We start from the raw sequence: 17,929 nt of genomic DNA, 5'->3' as shown, positions 1-17,929 counted from the left end.
TGGGATCTCAAAAATTGATGGGGGAGGTTTGCGGGAACATGGGGTGGCTGGCCACTGCTACAACGACCATAAGTGGCGGAACGCTTTGCCAGATAAACCTTAGTATTTATAAGAGCCCTAAAGTAAGAGGCACAAAGAAGAAAACTGTTATGAAGAGAATACACTGGCAGAGTTCAACAGTTCTTTATTAGATTTTACTCGCCTTTTTTGCCTTATTTCCTATTCTGCTTTATTTTGAGTTTCCTCATTTCTTGCTCATAGCCTTCAACTACCTCTACTCTTTCTGGCCCCTGATCTTCCCTGCCTCTTTTCCCGCTCCCGACTCCCAGCTGCACTTTCTTCCCCTTTCCCCTATTTAATGGCTGTTGGGTGCAGAAGGCATGCCGCAGGCACGCCAAAGGCAAGCCCATCTGCACCCATCTGCGCCCCTACCGGGACCAGCGCCAGGGACCCTGAATCTCCCACCTTCCACCGCTACACACCAGCTGCCCTCCTCGCACTCAATCTCGGAAGGAACAACAGCTGCCAGCTGTCGTCGCCAAACACCACCCACAGCCAATTCTAACACCGCTGACATTCCTTCACCATCCACATCACACCCACTGCCTCTGCACCCACGCCGTTTGCCCGGTCCACCAAAGCCCTGAAGTGCATCCTCCTCAAAGTGCGTGCCCTGCACAGACACGCCGTAGAGATCTGGGACCTCCTCAACACCCTCTCGCCAGATGTTGCCTTCTTCACAGAAACCTGGACAAACGCCACCTCTGCCCCAACATCGCCACTGCCATTCCCGACCGCTACAAGATCCAGAGGAAGGACCGCCCCCACCGCACTGGAGGAGGACTCACCCTCGCACACAAGAGCTCTCTCCGACTCTCAACCTCCAGCACGAGCGACTCCCTCTCCAATATCAAACACCTCCACTTCCAGATCCTGACCAGCCCTAGTACCATGCTACGTGGCACCCTCACTTACAGACCCCCTGGGCCTCGCGCTCCTTTCACCACCGCCATTGCCGACCTCATTGCACCCCACGCCATCGCTTCCATGGACTACATACTAATAGGAGTCCTGAACTTCCAACAAGATAACCGCAGCGACCCCAACTCCACCGCCCTCCTGGACAACCTCGCCAACCTCGGACTGAAGCAGCTCATCACCGCCCCCACCCAAAAGGCTGGACACACCCTCAACCCCATTTTCGCAGGAGGGACCCACTTCCACTTTAATCACATGTTGCAACCTCTCTGGACAGATCACCACTGCATACACTTCTCTTTCAGCAGCACCACTGCACACAAGCCCGCCCCATGCCCAGCTCAGAGAACTGAAGCAAGGTCACAGAGGAGCACCTCAACTCCGCCCTCATCTTCAACCCCCCCTGCTGCCACAACAAATACCAACTATGCAGCCACTGAACTACACTGTTGGATCACCAGCTGCGCAGATAAACTTGCACCCCTCCGCCATACCGACAGACAACGCCCCCTGAAGGCTGCCTGGTTCACCACCGACCTCCAAGAAGCCAGACATGCCTGCAGACGTCTCGAGGAACTTTGGAAAAACAGCAAAAACACCAAAGAGCAGACCACTTACAAGCAAGCCATGACAGAATACCACCATCTCATAAGAGCCACCAAGTGGACCTTCATGCGGAACAAAATCCTTATCAACGCCAGCAACCCAAAGGAACTCTTCAACATCATCCAGCAGTTCACCAAACCCTCCAGCAAAGCCATGGACATCACACTGTCCCAGGGCCTCTGGAACAAGCTCGGCTCTTACTTCCACCTGAAAATGAAGGCACTCTACGACAACTTCAGCTAATGGACTGCAGAAACTACCCTCCCCTCCAACAACGACATCTAGCCCACCATCACCGCCTGGACACCGTTCACCATCGGAGACACCACCAGGACCATGAAGAGCACTCACTCAGGAGCCACCAAGGACCCTTGACCGCTGCACATCTTCCGCAGAATCGCCACTGCCATTGCACCCGAACTACGCCGCACAATTAATGCCACTTTCGAATCCGGCATCTTCTCCAATGGCTGGAAGCGGGCTGAGGTCAAGCCCCTCCTCAAGAAACCCTCTGTGGACCCGACTGACCTGAAAAACCACCGTCTCATCTCTTTCCTTCCCTTCGCAGCCAAAGTCAGCAAGAAATTCGTCAAGGCCCAGCTGACATCCTTCATCAACGAGAACGCCATCCTAGACTCCTCCCAGTCCAGATTCTGCAGCAACTACAGCACCGAGACCGCCATCCTCGCTGCCACCGGCAAAACCCGCAAGCTGCTCGACCAGGGCAACACGTGGCCCTCATCCTGCTAGACCTCCCAGCAGCCTTTGACAACGTCTCCCACTGCACTCTTGCAGCCAGACTCCACGAAGCCGGCATATGGGGAACCGCCCTTGACTGGATCCACTCCTTTCTCGCAGGCAAAACCCAAAGGATCAGACTCCAACCCTTCCTCTCCGAACCCACAGATATCAACTGCGGTGTGCCCTAAGGATCATCGCTCAGCCCCACGCTCTTCAACATCTACATGGCCCGCCTCACCGACATCATCAGACAGCACGGGCTCAGTATAGTAACCTACGCTGATGACACCCAGCTCACCCTCTCCCTCACGGAGAACTCCGAAGACACCAGACTAGGCTTCCAGGAAGAATGAAAGACGTTGCAGCCTGGATGAGCAACAGCTGCCTAAAGCTCAACTCAGAGAAGACTGAGGTCCTCATCCTTGGACACTCCCCCTCCACTTGGGACAACACTTGGTGGCCATCTACCCTCGAAAACCCACCCACCCCGACGAACCACACCCGAAACCTCAGCATCATTCTAGACTCCTCCCTCACCATGAATCGCCAGATCAACGGCGTCGCCTCCACCTGTTTCAACTCCCTCCACATCCTTCAAGACCTTCAAGTAGATCCCCCCAGAAGTCAGAAAGACTGTCACCCACACACTCATAATGAGCAGACTGGACTACGGAAACGTCTTCTACACTGGAATCAAAAAATCCCTGCAACACAAACTCCAGACCATCCAGAACACCGCAGCCAGACTCATCCTCGGCACCACCCAACACCTGCGAGACCTCCACTGGTTCCCGTTCGAGAAGAGAGTTACCTTCAAGCTACACAACCACGCCTAAAAAATCCCTCCAGAACATTGGACCCAAAAAGCTCACCGAAAGAATTTCTTTCCATATACCCAAAAGAAACCTCCTCTCCGCTGACCTTGCCCTAGCAGAGAGCATCCTCAGAACCAGAGCAGGTGGAAGAGCCTTCGCCTACATCACAGGCAAGGCCTGGAACGAGCTCCCAGTCAACATCAGATGCTCCCCTACCCTTCACAACTTCAGGAAGAGCCTCAAGACCTTGCTTTTCGGCTGACCGGGGGCTACACCTCCCACGCCATGAGACCGTCACAGGTAAGTAGCATGCTTTACAAGCCCCTGACTGATTGATCGATTGAGCTTCCATACCTTTAGGCCAACAGATAATAGATCATTCCAAATGTGGCAGGACAAAGGGTGAATGGAGGGTTGTACCAATTTATGAAACTGGAGATAATTAACTTGACCCTGAAGTATACCAACATTTTAAAGGAAACATGCTTAAAACAGCTAGCATAAAAACAAATAAGGAAGAGGACTACGTAAAAGCCATGTATTTGTTTTATTTTATTTAATTTTTTCAAGATCATAAGCTATATAGCTAGAGAATGGTCTGGAGAGGGAGTCAAATTCTTGAAGCTGAAGAGAGATAAAAAAAACAGCGACACAGAGAGAGACTTGAGAAGAAATAGAAGAAAAGGAAGCAGAAGGCACTAAGAAACATTACCTGACAGTTATCTTGTTTATTTCTTCGAAGGAGGCAGTTGCACCACCTGGTCCGTCCCAGAATTCCTTGAATGGAAGTGAAGAGACGCGTCAACCAAGAGTTTATTTGCATCAAACATGAATCACACTTCATCTCATCTTCCAAAACAACTGTCCTTCACTTACAAAGGAAAACAAACTCTTGTTCTCTACAAAACCATTATAAAGCACCTTTGGTCTATGAATAATAGAATATTTTTTAAAACCTTTTTACTCGTCTGGTATCTACGACCAAACCCACAACACTCAACATCCTCAAGATTTAAACCTTGCACTACAATGGATCACTGACAGAATATCGACAACAAGAATATCGAGGTACAAAAATATTGTGACAAAAATATTGTTGTCCAAAATATCAAAGTCCTGTCTACATAATGGTAAGTATAAAAATATTGGGAAAAAAATTATGTAAAAAATATTGTTTCTTTAAAATGTGTAAAAAATAATGTAAACTAAAGTAAATAATACATATAATTTAAAAAACATAGTTAGAATTATTAGAACATGTTTAAAATTATAAGTAATAAATATAATGTTAACAAAAATTATACATACATATATATAAAATATAATATTTTACTTAATATTAATAAATAATTAATATATAAAATATAAAATGCTAGAAACATATTAAAAATAATAAATACATATACATACATATACCAGTAAAATAAAAATAAAAATAAAATATATATATAATAATTTAAAATATTAAATATTTTTAATCTTTTACAATTACATTTGACACTACATTAACAGCAACAGTAGTGTTGGACAGCAGAGGTGAATAATTTATTATTCCCACTCCAGCAAGTAAAACAGTAGGGAAACTGTTGGATGGCCTAGGGGAATAATGTACTATTCCCAATTTAGGGAGAGCAACATTAGGGAAAGTGTTAGAATGCAAAGGGGCAAATATTACCATATCCACTCCAGAGAGTGCAACAGTAGGGAAAGTATTGGATAGCGGAAGGGAATAATTTACTATTCCCACTCCAGCAAGTACAACAGTAAGGAAAGTGTTGGATAGCGGAGGGAAATAATTTACTATTCCCACTCCAGCAAGTGCAACAGGAGAGAACGTGTTGGATAGCAGAGTGGATAAAAATACTATTTCCACTGCAGCAAATGATGGATAACGGAGGGGAATAATTTACTTTTTCCACTCCAGGGAGTGCAACAGTAGAGAAAGGGTTGGATAGTGGAGGGGTAACAATCACTATTCCCACTCCAGAGAGTGCAACAGTAGGGTAAGTGTTGGATAGTGGAGGGGAATAATGTACTATTCACACTCCGGCAAGAACAACAGTAGGGAAAGTGTTGGATAGCGGAGGGGAATAATTTACTATTCCCACTCCAGCAGGTAGAACTGTATGGAAAGTGTTGGATAGCGGAGGGAATAATTTACTATTCCCACTCCAGGAAGTGCAACAGTAGAGAACGTGTTGGATGTCGGAGGGGAATAATTTACTATTCCCACTCCAGGGAGTGCAACAGAAAGTGTTGGATATCAGAGGGGACTAATTACTATTTCCACTCCAGCGAGTGCAATAGTTGGGAAAGTTTTGGATAGCGAAGGGGAATATTTTAGTATTCACACTCCAGCGAGTGCAACAGTTGTGAAAGTGTTGAATAGCGGAGGGGATAAAATTGCTATTCCCACTCCAGCAAGTGCAACAGTAGGGTAAGTGTTGGATAGCGGAGGTGAATAATTTACTATTCCCACTCAAGCAAAATATTTAAAATTAATTAACAAATTTACTATTACCATCCAGCAGGTAGAACTGTAGGGAAAGATTTTGAATAGCGGAATGGAATAATTTACTTTTCCCACTCCAAAGAGTGCAACAGTAGAGAAAGTGTTGGATAGTGGTGGGGTAACAATTACTGTTACCACTCCAGAGAGTGCAACTGTAGGGAAAGTGTTGGATAGTGGAGGGGAATAATTTACTATTCCCACTCCAGCAGGTAGAACTGTAGGGAAAGTGATGGATAGCGGAGGGGAATAATTTACTATTCCCACTCCAGGGAGTGCAACAGTAGAGAAAGTGTTGGATATTGGAGGGGAATAATTTACTATTTCCACTCCAGGGAGTGCAATATTAAGGAAAGTGTTGGATAGCAAAGGGGTAAATATTACTATACGTACTCCAGAGAGGGCAACAGTAGGGAAAGTATTGGATAGTCGAGGGGAATAATTTACTATTCCCACTCCAGCAAGTTCAACAGTAAGGAAAGTGTTGAATAGCAGAGGGGAATAATTTACTATTACCACTCCAGCAGGTAGAACTGTAGGGAAAGTGTTGGATAGCGAAGTGGAATAATTTACTATTCCCACTCCAAAGAGTGCAACAGGAGGGAAAGTGTTGGATAGCAGAGTGGATAAAATTACTATTTCCACTCCAGCAAATGTTGGATAACAAAGGGGAATAATATACTTTTCCCACTCGAGGGTGTGCAACAGTAGAGAAAGTGTTGGATAGTGGAGGGGTAACAATTACTATTCCCACTCCAGAGAGTGCAAAAGTAGGGAAAGTGTTGGATAGTGTAGTGGAATAATGTACTATTCCCACTCTGGCAAGTACAACAGTAGGGAAAGTGTTGGATAGCGGAGGGGAATAATTTACTATTCCCACTCCATCAGGTAGAACTGTAGGGAAAGTTTTGGATAGCGGAGGGGAATAATTTACTATTCCCACTCCAGGGAGTGCAACAGTAGAGAAAGTGTTGGATATCGGAGGGGAATAATTTACTATTTCCACTCCAGGGAGTGCAACATTAAGGAAAGTGTTAGATAGCAGAGTAGATAAAATGACTATTCCCACTCCAGCAAGTACAGCAGTAGGGAAAGTGTTTAATTGCGAAGGGGAATAATTTACTATTCCCACTCCAGCAAGTACAACAGTAGGGAAAGTGTTGAATATCGGAGGGGAATCATTTACTATTCCCACTCCAGCATATAGATCTGTAGGGAAAGTGTTGAACAGAGGAGGTGAATAATTTACTATTCCCACTCACGCAAAATATTTAAAATTAATTAACAAATCATTAAATAATTTAAAAAAAATACCTCCCACCATACTGCCCTATAAAGGACACCATCAATAGTGTGAAACATAACACTATTAACATAATTGATTCATAATTAATTAATTAATTAATTAAAATTAACAAACTATTTAAAAACAATCAATAATTAATTAAATCACACTATTAACACTATAAAACAACTTAAATTAAATATTATAACACAAACCTTTAACAAAATATTTTAAAATTAAATTACTTCCCTGCCTACTCCCCTATCAACCCATAACCCACTCTTAAAAAAATGACACAAATAACATAATGAATAATTAATAAATTATTTGTAATGACCAATTAATAAATATTTAACAATAAATTATACATCACAATTAACAGTATAACATTTTAAATACATAAATATCAAATAATAAAACATATAAATTAAATAATATTTATTTAATTATTTCCCACTCTACTCCCCTATAAACCCAAAACCCACTCCTAAAAAAGAACACAATTAACGTATTTACCAAGTAATTATTAGTAATTAACAATCAACTATTTAATAATAAATTATTTACCAGAATTAACAATTTAAAATCTTAAATACTTAATTATTAAGTAATAAAAAATATGAATTATTTAATTATAATTAAATTACGTCCCACCCTATTCCCCTATAAACCAACAACCTTCTCCTAAAAAAACACAATTAAGATATTTACTAATTAATAAGTAACGATCAAATAATAACTATTTAATAATACATTATTTACCACAGTAACAATATAAAATCTTAAATACTTAATTATTAAGTAATAAAAAATATTAGGTATTTAATTATAATTAAATTACTTCCCACCCTATTCCCCTATAAACCCACAACCTGCTCTTAAAAAAATAACACAATTAAGATATTTACCATTAATTATTAATAATTACCAACCAAATAATACCTAATGAATAATAAATGAATTATCACAATTCACAACATAAAATATTAAATACATAGATATGAATTAATAAAAAAATATTAATTAATTATAATTAAAGTACTTTCCACCCTATTCCCCTATAAACCCACAACCCTCTCCTAAAAAAATAACACAATTAAGATATTTTAAAAATAATTATTAATAATAAACAACCAAATAATAACTAATTAATAATTAATTAACCCCTTCCCCGCTCATGACGAGCTCAGCTCGTCATGAGTTGTGCCGCTCGCGACGAGCTGAGCTCGTCATGTAATGCGGCTTTTTAAAAAAAGCCGCACAGCGCGAAAAAAGCCGCCGCACGCATGTGGTTAATTACCACAATTAACAATATAAAATATTAAATACATAAATATTAATTGATCGACATTATTTATTAATTAATTATAATTAAATTACTTCCCACCCTATTCCCCTATAAAACCACACCCCGCTACGGAACAAAAATGCAAAATGTAATTAAAATAAATTAATAACTTCTATATATTATTATTAAATTTATTATAATTAAATTACTTCCCACCCTATTCCCCTATAAACCCACAACCCGCTATGGAACTAAAACACAAAATGTACTTTAAAAAAAAATTAATAACTTCTAAAAATGTAACACATATATTAAAAAACAAAATAAAACACATACATGTAAAATACACACTAACGATATTTTTAACAACAATATTTTTGCTAATGATATTCATTACTTCGATATTTTGAAAAACCATATTACTTATCTTCAACTCGATATTCTTGACAAAGATATTCTGAATGTCGATATTTTTGTAGTCCGAGATTTTGGACTCGATATTTCTGCTAATCGATATTTCCAACTCGATATTATTTCTGTTCACCCACTACAATGGACACACAATGAACCATGATCACTTGCTGAACAAGGTCTGAGTCAAAATACAGCACACCTACAGGTTGAACAATGTCTGAGTCAACATACATCCCACCCACAGGTTGAACAAGGTCTGAGTCAACATACAGCACACTCACAGGCTGAACAAGGTCTGAGTCAACATACAGCACACCTACAGGTTGAACAATGTCTGAGTCAACATACAGCCCACCCACAGGCTGAGCAAGGTCTGAGTCAACATACAGCGCACCCACAGCCTGAACAAGGTCTGAGTCAACATACAGCCCACCCACAGGCTGAACAAGGTCTGAGTGAACATACAGCGCACATACAAGTTGAACAAGGTCTGAGTGAACATACAGCGCACGTACAAGTTGAACAAGGTCTGAGTGAACATACAGCGCACGTACAAGTTGAACAAGGTCTGAGTGAACATACAGCCCACCCACAGCCTGAACAAGGTCTGAGTGAACATACAGCCCACCCACAGGCTGAACAAGGTCTGAGTAAACATACAGCGCACGTACAAGTTGAACAAGGTCTGAGTCAGCATACAGTGCACCCATAGGCTGAACAAGGTCTGAGTCAACATAAAGCGCACCCACAGGCTGAACAAGGTCTGAGTCAACATACAGCGCACCCACAGGCTGAACAAGGTCTGAGTGAACATACAGCGCACCCACAGGCTGAACAAGGTCTGAGTGAACATACAGCGCACCCACAGGCTGAACAAGGTCTGAGTCAACTTACAGCACACCCACAGGCTGAACAAGCTCTGAGTCAACATACAGCACACCTACAGGTTGAACAAGCTCTGAGTCAACATACAGCACACCTACAGGTTGAACAATGTCTGAGTGAACATACAGCACACTTACAGGTTGAACAAGGTCTGAGTCAACATACAGCGCACCCACAGGCTGAACAAGGTCTGAGTCAACATACAGCGCACCCACAGGCTGAACAAGGTCTGAGTGAACATACAGCCCATCCACAGGCTGAACAAGGTCTGAGTGAACATTAGGCCTGGGAGGTAAATTCCGTTCCGTTTGCGTCCATGGACGACCCTCCAAACTGGTCAAGAACAAATGGCTGCACTTATTCTATAGACTAAACAATATGCAATAAGGTGATGCTCCCACTGATCGAAAATAAATTGCACCATCGCTGCACGAGGTGATCGCGACCATCGAACCCAAGTAATTACCGTGTCACTTAGTATAGCTCAGCACGCCATGACAAGTCTGACAACAAAAGGAATTTTTACAGAGAACCTTAAAAAGTTAAAATGGTCAGATCCTTTGATAGCAACAATAATGACAGCATGCCGAGTCCAGTTAGCAACAAGGAGCCTTGATGATTCCCCGCTCTCTACATCATGGGTGTTCTTTTCTAGCCAACTGCTTAAAAAAAATGTGTACTCCTCACAAAAAACAAAAAGATGCAACTCAACCACTACATCTGCTGAAATGAGGAAATTAAAAAATCTACGTAACTCAGAATTGAGACATGTACGGAGGGGCCAGGGGAAGGACCAACTAATTAACATCTATAAACAAGCCCAAAAAGTACTCGGGCAAGCAATACTCCTAGAGACACAAAAAACGGTCTGACCAGTTCTGGTTAAGATTAGTCCATGCGAGTAAAAACCATAACTCAAAGACCTTTTGGTTCCTTGTGAACGGCAGAATAAACAGAGAAGGAGGTCAAAGTAGCGCTAATATCCGAAAGATGAATGGGCAACCTTTCTAACAGCCCATTTCAAAGTGTCTGATAAGGAAGCAGGCCTATTGACAGAACCCTTAAAATTGGTTCCTCCAATCAACCTAAGTCATTTACAGCTTTCCCCTGGCAAAACACACGCCGGGACATCAGTACAACCCATAGACATGACCACTTGGATGCCACTAGATACTGATACTAAAGCCTTGCACCAGCGGGAGGTGCCCTTCCAAAAGGCATCAAAAGCATCAGATGCTCTGACTACTAGAACAAAGCGGTACAAAAGGGGGTGGTGATGGACGGAGCATCTGAACCAATCAAACACTCACACCCAGTCAACAGATCGGGGTTTAATCCATCACCGTTCTTTAGCCCACTCTGCCACCCCAGGTCAGACATGGCCATATGCAAATCAGTCTGACCCTGTGCCTCTTGGGAACAGTCCAGCCCGAACTGCCAAGACATGCCTTCCCTGGACCGGAAACAAGCTTCCTAGGACCGGTTTCTGGCATTCCAGCCATCTTCAGCCAGGCTTGCTTGAATCCAGTGGCAAAGTGAGCAAGGGACTCACGTCCAAGCATACCCTGCCAACTTATGGCGAACAAAGCGGTACAAAAGGGGGTGGTGATGGACGGAGCATCTGAACCAATCAAACACTCACACCCAGTCAACAGATCTGGGTTTAATCCATCACCGTTCTTTAGCCCACTCTGCCACCCCAGGTCAGACATGGCCATGTGCAAATCAGTCTGACCCTGTGCCTCATGGGAACAGTCCATCCCGAACTGCCAAGCCATGCCTTCCCTGGACCGGACACAAGCTTCCTAGGACCGGTTTCTGGCATTCCATCCGTCTTCAGCCAGGCATGCTTGAATCCAGTGGCAAAGTGAGCAAGGGACTCACATCCGAGCATACCCTGCCAACTTATGGCGAACAAAGCGGTACAAAAGGGGGTGGTGATGGACGGAGCATCTGAACCAATCAAACACTCACACCCAGTCAACAGATCTGGGTTTAATCCATCACCGTTCTTTAGCCCACTCTGCCACCCCAGGTCAGACATGGCCAGATGCAAATCAGTCTGACCCTGTGCCTCATGGGAACAGTCTAGCCCGAACTGCCAAGCCATGCCTTCCCTGGACCGGAAACAAGCTTCCTAGGACCGGTTTCTGGCATTCCAGCCGTCTTCAGCCAGGCTTGCTTGAATCCAGTGGCAAAGTGAGCAAGGGACTCACGTCCGAGCATACCCTGCCAACTTATGGCAAACAAAGCGGTACAAAAGGGGGTGGTGATGGACGGAGCATCTGAACCAATCAAACACTCACACCCAGTCCACAGATCTGGGTTTGATCCATCACCGTTCTTTAGCTCACTCCACCACCCCAGTCAGACATGGCCATATGCAAATCAGTCTGACCCTGTGCCTCTTGGGAACAGTCCAGCCCGAACTGCCAAGCCATGCCTTCCCTGGACCGGAAACAAGCTTCCTAGGACCGGTTTCTGGCATTCCAGCCATCTTCAGCCCGGCTTGCTTGAATCCAGTGGCAAAGTGAGCAAGGGACTCACGTCCGAGCATACCCTGCCAACTTATGGCGAACAAAGCGGTACAAAAGGGGGTGGTGATGGACGGAGCATCTGAACCAATCAAACACTCACACCCAGTCAACAGATCTGGGTTTAATCCATCATAGTCCTTTAGCCCACTCTGCCACCCCAGGTCAGACATGGCCATATGCAAATCAGTCTGACCCTGTGCCTCATGGGAACAGTCCAGCCCGAACTGCCAAGCCATGCCTTCCCTGGACCGGATACAAGCTTCCTAGGACCGGTTTCTGGCACTCCAGCCGTCTTCAGCCAGGCTTGCTTGAATCCAGTGGCAAAGTGAGCAAGGGACTCACGTCCGAGCATACCCTGCCAACTTATGGCGAACAAAGCGGTACAAAAAGGGGGTGGTGATGGACGGAGCATCTGAACCAATCAAACACTCACACCCAGTCAACAGATCTAAGTATAGCTCGGCACGCCATGACAAGTCTGATAACAAAAGGAATTTTTACAGAGAACCTTAAAAAGTTAAAATGGTCAGATCCTTTGATAGCAACAATAATGACAGCATGCCGAGTCCAGTTAGCAACAAGGAGCCTTGATGATTCCCCGCTCTCTACATCATGGGTGTTCTTTTCTAGCCAACTGCTTAAAAAAAAATGTGTACTCCTCACAAAAAACAAAAAGATGCAACTCAACCACTACATGTGCAGAAATGAGGAAATAAAAAAATCTACGTAACTCAGAATTGAGACATGTACGGAGGGGCCAGGGGAAGGACCAACTAATTAACATCTATAAACAAGCCCAAAAAGTACTCCTAGAGACACAAAAAATGGTCTGACCAGTTCTGGTTAAGATTAGTCCATGTGAGTAAAAACCATAACTCAAAGACCTTTTGGTTCCTTGTGAACGCGAGAATAAACAGCGAAGGAAGTCAAAGTAGCGCTAATATACGAAAGATGAATGGACAACCTTTCTAACAGCCCTCTTCAAAGTGTCTGATAAGGAAGCAGGCCTATTGGCAGAACCCTTAAAATTGGTTCCTCCAATCAACCTAAGTCATTTACAGCTTTCCCCTGGCACAACACATGCCGGGACATCAGAGCAATCCATAGACATGGCCACAGTGATGCCACTAGCAACTGATACTAAATCCTTGCACCAGCGGGCCGTGCCTTTCCAACAGGCATCAAAAGCATCAGATGCTCTGACTACTAGAACAGCACATATTATAATTAAAAGCCGCTCAGACAGGGCTCCCGGGCCAAATGGCCTTCCACAGGCAGTGTACAAGCAGGGTACTGACGTCTGGGCCAAACGCCTGGCACCCCTTTTCGGTTATTGTTGGAGTAACCAGCTAATACTTGAGTCCTGGAGTCGAGCCATCATACAGGGAATTTATAAAGGTGGCCTGAGATCTGATCCGAAAACTTACAGGATGATTGCACTTTTAGACGTAAAATCCAAATACTATGCCAGTCTGTTGCTTCAAGATTTTTCACTGTGGCAAAAAACATCTCATACCCTTCAACCAGACGAGATTTGAGGCAAAATCAGGAAACAACTTGCTTGCAATATCAGTCCTGTTGAACAAAGCTGCGGCTTCAAAAATGCAAATTCACTACTGCTTTGTTGATTTCAAAGCAGTTTTCGAACATGTGCCTGGGGGTCAATTATCCAGTTACAATGAATACGTGGTTCCGTATAAACGGGGTGACGGCTCCCAAATCTCCAGAAAAGAAAAAAATAACACGCGGAGTAAAATAAGGTTGGGTGTTGGGGCCTCTCCTTTTCAACCTCTTTATCCCGGATCTATCAGTCACTTGAAGATATGAACTCCCACCCTCCAAACTTGGGTGAAGCAGGGTCGGTAACCCTTTGTACGCAGATGATCTTGCCCTGTTCAGCCACACCAGGGTCGGCTTGGAGAGGCTGCTTGATAACTTTTTCTTTTGCACCACCATAAATGATTTGGAATTAAATCAAGCCATCCTTACATCCATGAACCCAGTTAACCAGATGCTTAACATCCGGTTCACCAGGTTTGTTACAAGAGCAACAAAAAGGCTTACTCAATTTGAGAGCCGATGAGTCAATAATTATCAACAAGCACTGGGCCACTCCAACACCATAAAAATGCCAATTTACACAATTTCCCATACCCTTAAAGTTGATCTGTACAATGTAAGTGGGGTTGTTATAAGGTGTTTAGTAAAGACGAGAGCCTAGCTCCCTTCTTTTAATAATGAGTTAAAATTTAACAAACGATTAGTGTCTTTTGACTGTAACATAATTGAAGTGGTCTTTGTTTCAGAACTCACCCTGTGAGGCAGCCCCACTTGAAGTAGAATGAACTTAGAGGGCCCACAAGATTTGAATAGGTGCTGACTAGGTTTTATGCAATGATTATTGTTGAATATCATAAGTTTCTACTATCTGCTGTCACTCATCACACCTTTATTGGCCCAAGGGCCGCATTTGGGTTTTTATAGATTGTGAGGAAACTATATAGCATGAATTCAGAAATTAGTGAACCTCTTTTATTCTTTTTATTGTGTGCAAACATCTTAACCATCAATAGATATATGCTTTAGTATCTGTACGTCATTATTGTACTGATTTTTACTAATCAAACAAAAAAGTAATCTATCTATCCGCTGCACATCTATCCGGACATACCTCACCTACTCCTCATCCCTATCTGGGCAGCCTTAACCTCCTCTGCAACCCCAAGCACAGGACAGGCCTCTCTTCCTCTGCGCCGCCCCCCCTGGACAGGCCTCAACTCTACTGCACCCCAAGTCAGGGCAGGCAGTTTTGCTGCAAAACCTGCACAGGCTTCAACCTCTCTGCAACCCTTTTGGACAGGCCTCAGCTCCTCTGTACCCCCGTGGACAGGCCTCGCCTCCTCAGCACAGGACAGGCATCACCTCACCAGCACCCCCCCCCCCACCCCCCTGTACAGGACAGGCCTCCCCTCTTCTGCACCCCCTGAACAGGCATCTGCACTCACCCCCAGACAGGCTTTACCTGCTCTGCATTCCAGAACAGGCCTCACCTCTGGGACAGGCCTCACCTCGGGGACAGGCCGCACCTCCTCTGCACCCCCGGGACAGACCTCAACTCCTCTGCACCTCCGGGACAGTCATCACAGCCTCTGCACCCCCTGGACAGGCCTCGCTTCCTCTGTACCTCGTGGACAGGCCATGCCTCCTCTCCCCCCCCCATGGGCAGGCCTTGGCTACTCAGCACAGGACTTGCCTCACCTCCTCTGTACCCCCCCCACTCCCTAGTATAGGCCAGGTCTCACCTCCTCTGTACCCACCTGGACAGGCCTAACATCCACAGCTCTCCAACTAGTGAGGAAAGGACTCACCACCTTTGCACCCCTTCTCCTCTGTGCCCCATGGACAGGCCTCACCTCCTCTGCACCCCTGGACAGGCATCTCTGTGCTTCTCACAGGAGTTCTCGGTGATGGGTTCTCATTCAGGACAGAGGATCCCAGAGTTCATTCCACCCCACACAGCGCCTCTGACTCCGCCCTGAGCCTCGGGGTGTTATGCACAGGCCAGCAGAGAGACACTGCACCCCTGGATAGGGCTCACCTCCTCTGCACTGCTGGACAGGACTCTCCTCTTCTACACCCCTGGACAGGCCTCTCCTCCTCTGCATCCCAGGACAGGCCTCTCCTCCTCTGCACCGCTGGACAGGCCTCATCTCCTCTGCACCCCTGGACAAGCCTCACCTCCTCTGCACCCCTGGACAGGCCTCCCCTCCTTTGCACCCCTGGACTGGCCTCATCTCCTCTGCACCCCTGGACAGGCCTCACCTCCTCTGCACCCCTGGAAAGGCCTCTTCGCCTCTGCACCCCTGGACAGACCTCACCTCCTCTGCACCCCTGGACAGGCCTCACCTCTGCACCCCTGGACAGGCCTCTCCTCCTCTCCTCCTCTGGACAGGCCTCTCCTCCTCTCCTCCTCTGGACAGGCCTCTCCTCCTCAGCACCCCTGGACAGGCCTCACCTCCTCTGCCCCTCCTTTGGACAGGCCTCTCGGTGAAGGATTCTTATTAAGGACAGAGGAGCCCAGAGTTCATTCCACCCCATACAGCGCCTCTGACTCCGCCCTGAGCCTCGGGGTGTTATGCACAGGCCCCGAAGAGAGACACTGCTCCCCTGGACAGGCCTGACCTCCTCTCCAATCCCCTGGACAGGTCTCACCACCTCTCACTTCCACTGCACCCCTGGAGAGGCCTCACCTCCTCTCCAACCCCCTGGACAGGTCTCACCACCTCTCACTTCCAAGGCTCCCCTGGACAGGCCTCACCTCCTCCGCTCCTCACTCAGGCTCAGCAGCAGGAGGAAGAGCTGAGCTCTCCTGACCTGACCATGAATGCCAGGGGGGAAATCTGATCCATGGATTAATAAATTGCAGCCAAGTGAGTTAGACGCCCTCCTACCTGAGGAGAAACCTGTCCAGGCTCTCTCCTCCTCCTGGGGGGGCAGATCTGGGGTCTGAGGGGGGGGTCTGTAGATGGAGCTAACTGCCCACCAGACAGGGCTCTTTCCTCCTCTGGAGCAGGCTGCACACACCAGGAGAGGCCGGAAGTGATGTCACCGCTGCTGGTGCTGTCTCTGCCACCACTGACCCGGAAGAGGAAACCCGTCTCCCTTTCATACAATGTGCAGCTCAGTGGGTTTCATCAGCAGGCGAGGAGCGCCCTCTGGTGGCCGTTGACGGAACCGCCGCCTCCAGGTTCCAGGAGTGAATACATTTCACACAAACAAGCATTTATACATGCAAAGACCTGGGATTTCAGATGTCACAGACGTGAATGTTTTTAAGGGTCAGACAGTTCAAGTACAGGCCTCACACTTGGCTGCTGCTGTGGAAAAGTATTTATAGCTTCACTTCAGATGGGCATCTTCCAACCACTGATGTAAAGGACTTGAGAGTATTTACAGAAAGGTGACAACTGGAAGTGGCAGTCTGTATTTCAATGAATATATCTGTATTTCAATGAATATATCTGTATTTCAATGAATATATGGGTATATGGGTCAGTTTTTCAATGAAAATGGACAGCTTATATATTTTTTTTTATAATTTATTTGCAGGTTTTTCAAATGCATAGCGTGGTACATAGGAAAGTAAACAGAGGAAAATACCACGGAGTACATAGGAAAGTAAACAGAGGAAAATACCACGGAGTTTTAAACACCAGATCAAATCAAATTTGGCATAGGTCATGTGTCAAAGCTTTTCCTTTGTCTGTTGCTTATTCCTTATATTTGATATAGTTTTATATCCTCGAACAAGACTGAAATGTATGCTCTAATTAGGTTTTGAGTTTCTGATTTAAGAGCACAACTGTCTTCTAAATTATTAAGATAGCTGCCTCTTCCAGGCTTTGTTGTTTTGTTTACAGTAACCACCTCCCTCTCTCAACAAAGATTCACTGACAAATTAAAGCAATTTATCTTTGAAGCATTTAATTCCTAAGATAGAGATATCAAGTATGAACCAGAATTTACTCGCACAGTTTGCATTGTATCATAAAAATGAGTGGGTGTTACTGGTCTGAGGAACAGGGGAGGGGCATTTCACTACTCTAAAATATTGTACTCCTTCACATAGGCCCCTATATCACAGTACACTTGTCATCAATACACCATTGATTAGTGAGTGCATCAACTCTTTGTAGCATTGTCATGCAAGCAGCCTTGAGTGCCTCAACATTTACATTAGTTTGGACGTGTATACATCAGAGCCCTCAAGCCTCACTCATCATGAGTGACACTCACACATTTGGAGGTCGGTCTGAAGTCTCACTCAAACCTGGTCCATTCTTCCAAACTATGGGGATTAACTACAACTTC

At 45.2% G+C, this 17,929-nt stretch overlaps 1 pseudogene across 1 annotated transcript in view; it reads right to left on the bottom strand.

Annotated features, from left to right (window-relative positions):
- The window catches only part of LOC144806040 (uncharacterized), a 142,014-nt pseudogene that overhangs the window by 21,225 nt on the left and 102,860 nt on the right, over positions 1-17,929 (bottom strand). Inside the window, exon 5 of the transcript XR_013605664.1 lies at positions 1,473-1,791. The product of XR_013605664.1 is annotated as an uncharacterized LOC144806040 (transcript). The remainder of the gene's footprint in view (positions 1-1,472; positions 1,792-17,929) is intronic.

The sequence above is a fragment of the Lissotriton helveticus genome (assembly GCF_964261635.1).
Source record: "Lissotriton helveticus chromosome 1_1 unlocalized genomic scaffold, aLisHel1.1 SUPER_1_unloc_40, whole genome shotgun sequence".
Lineage (NCBI taxonomy): Eukaryota > Metazoa > Chordata > Amphibia > Caudata > Salamandridae > Lissotriton > Lissotriton helveticus.
This window is presented reverse-complemented; position numbering and strand designations above follow the sequence as displayed.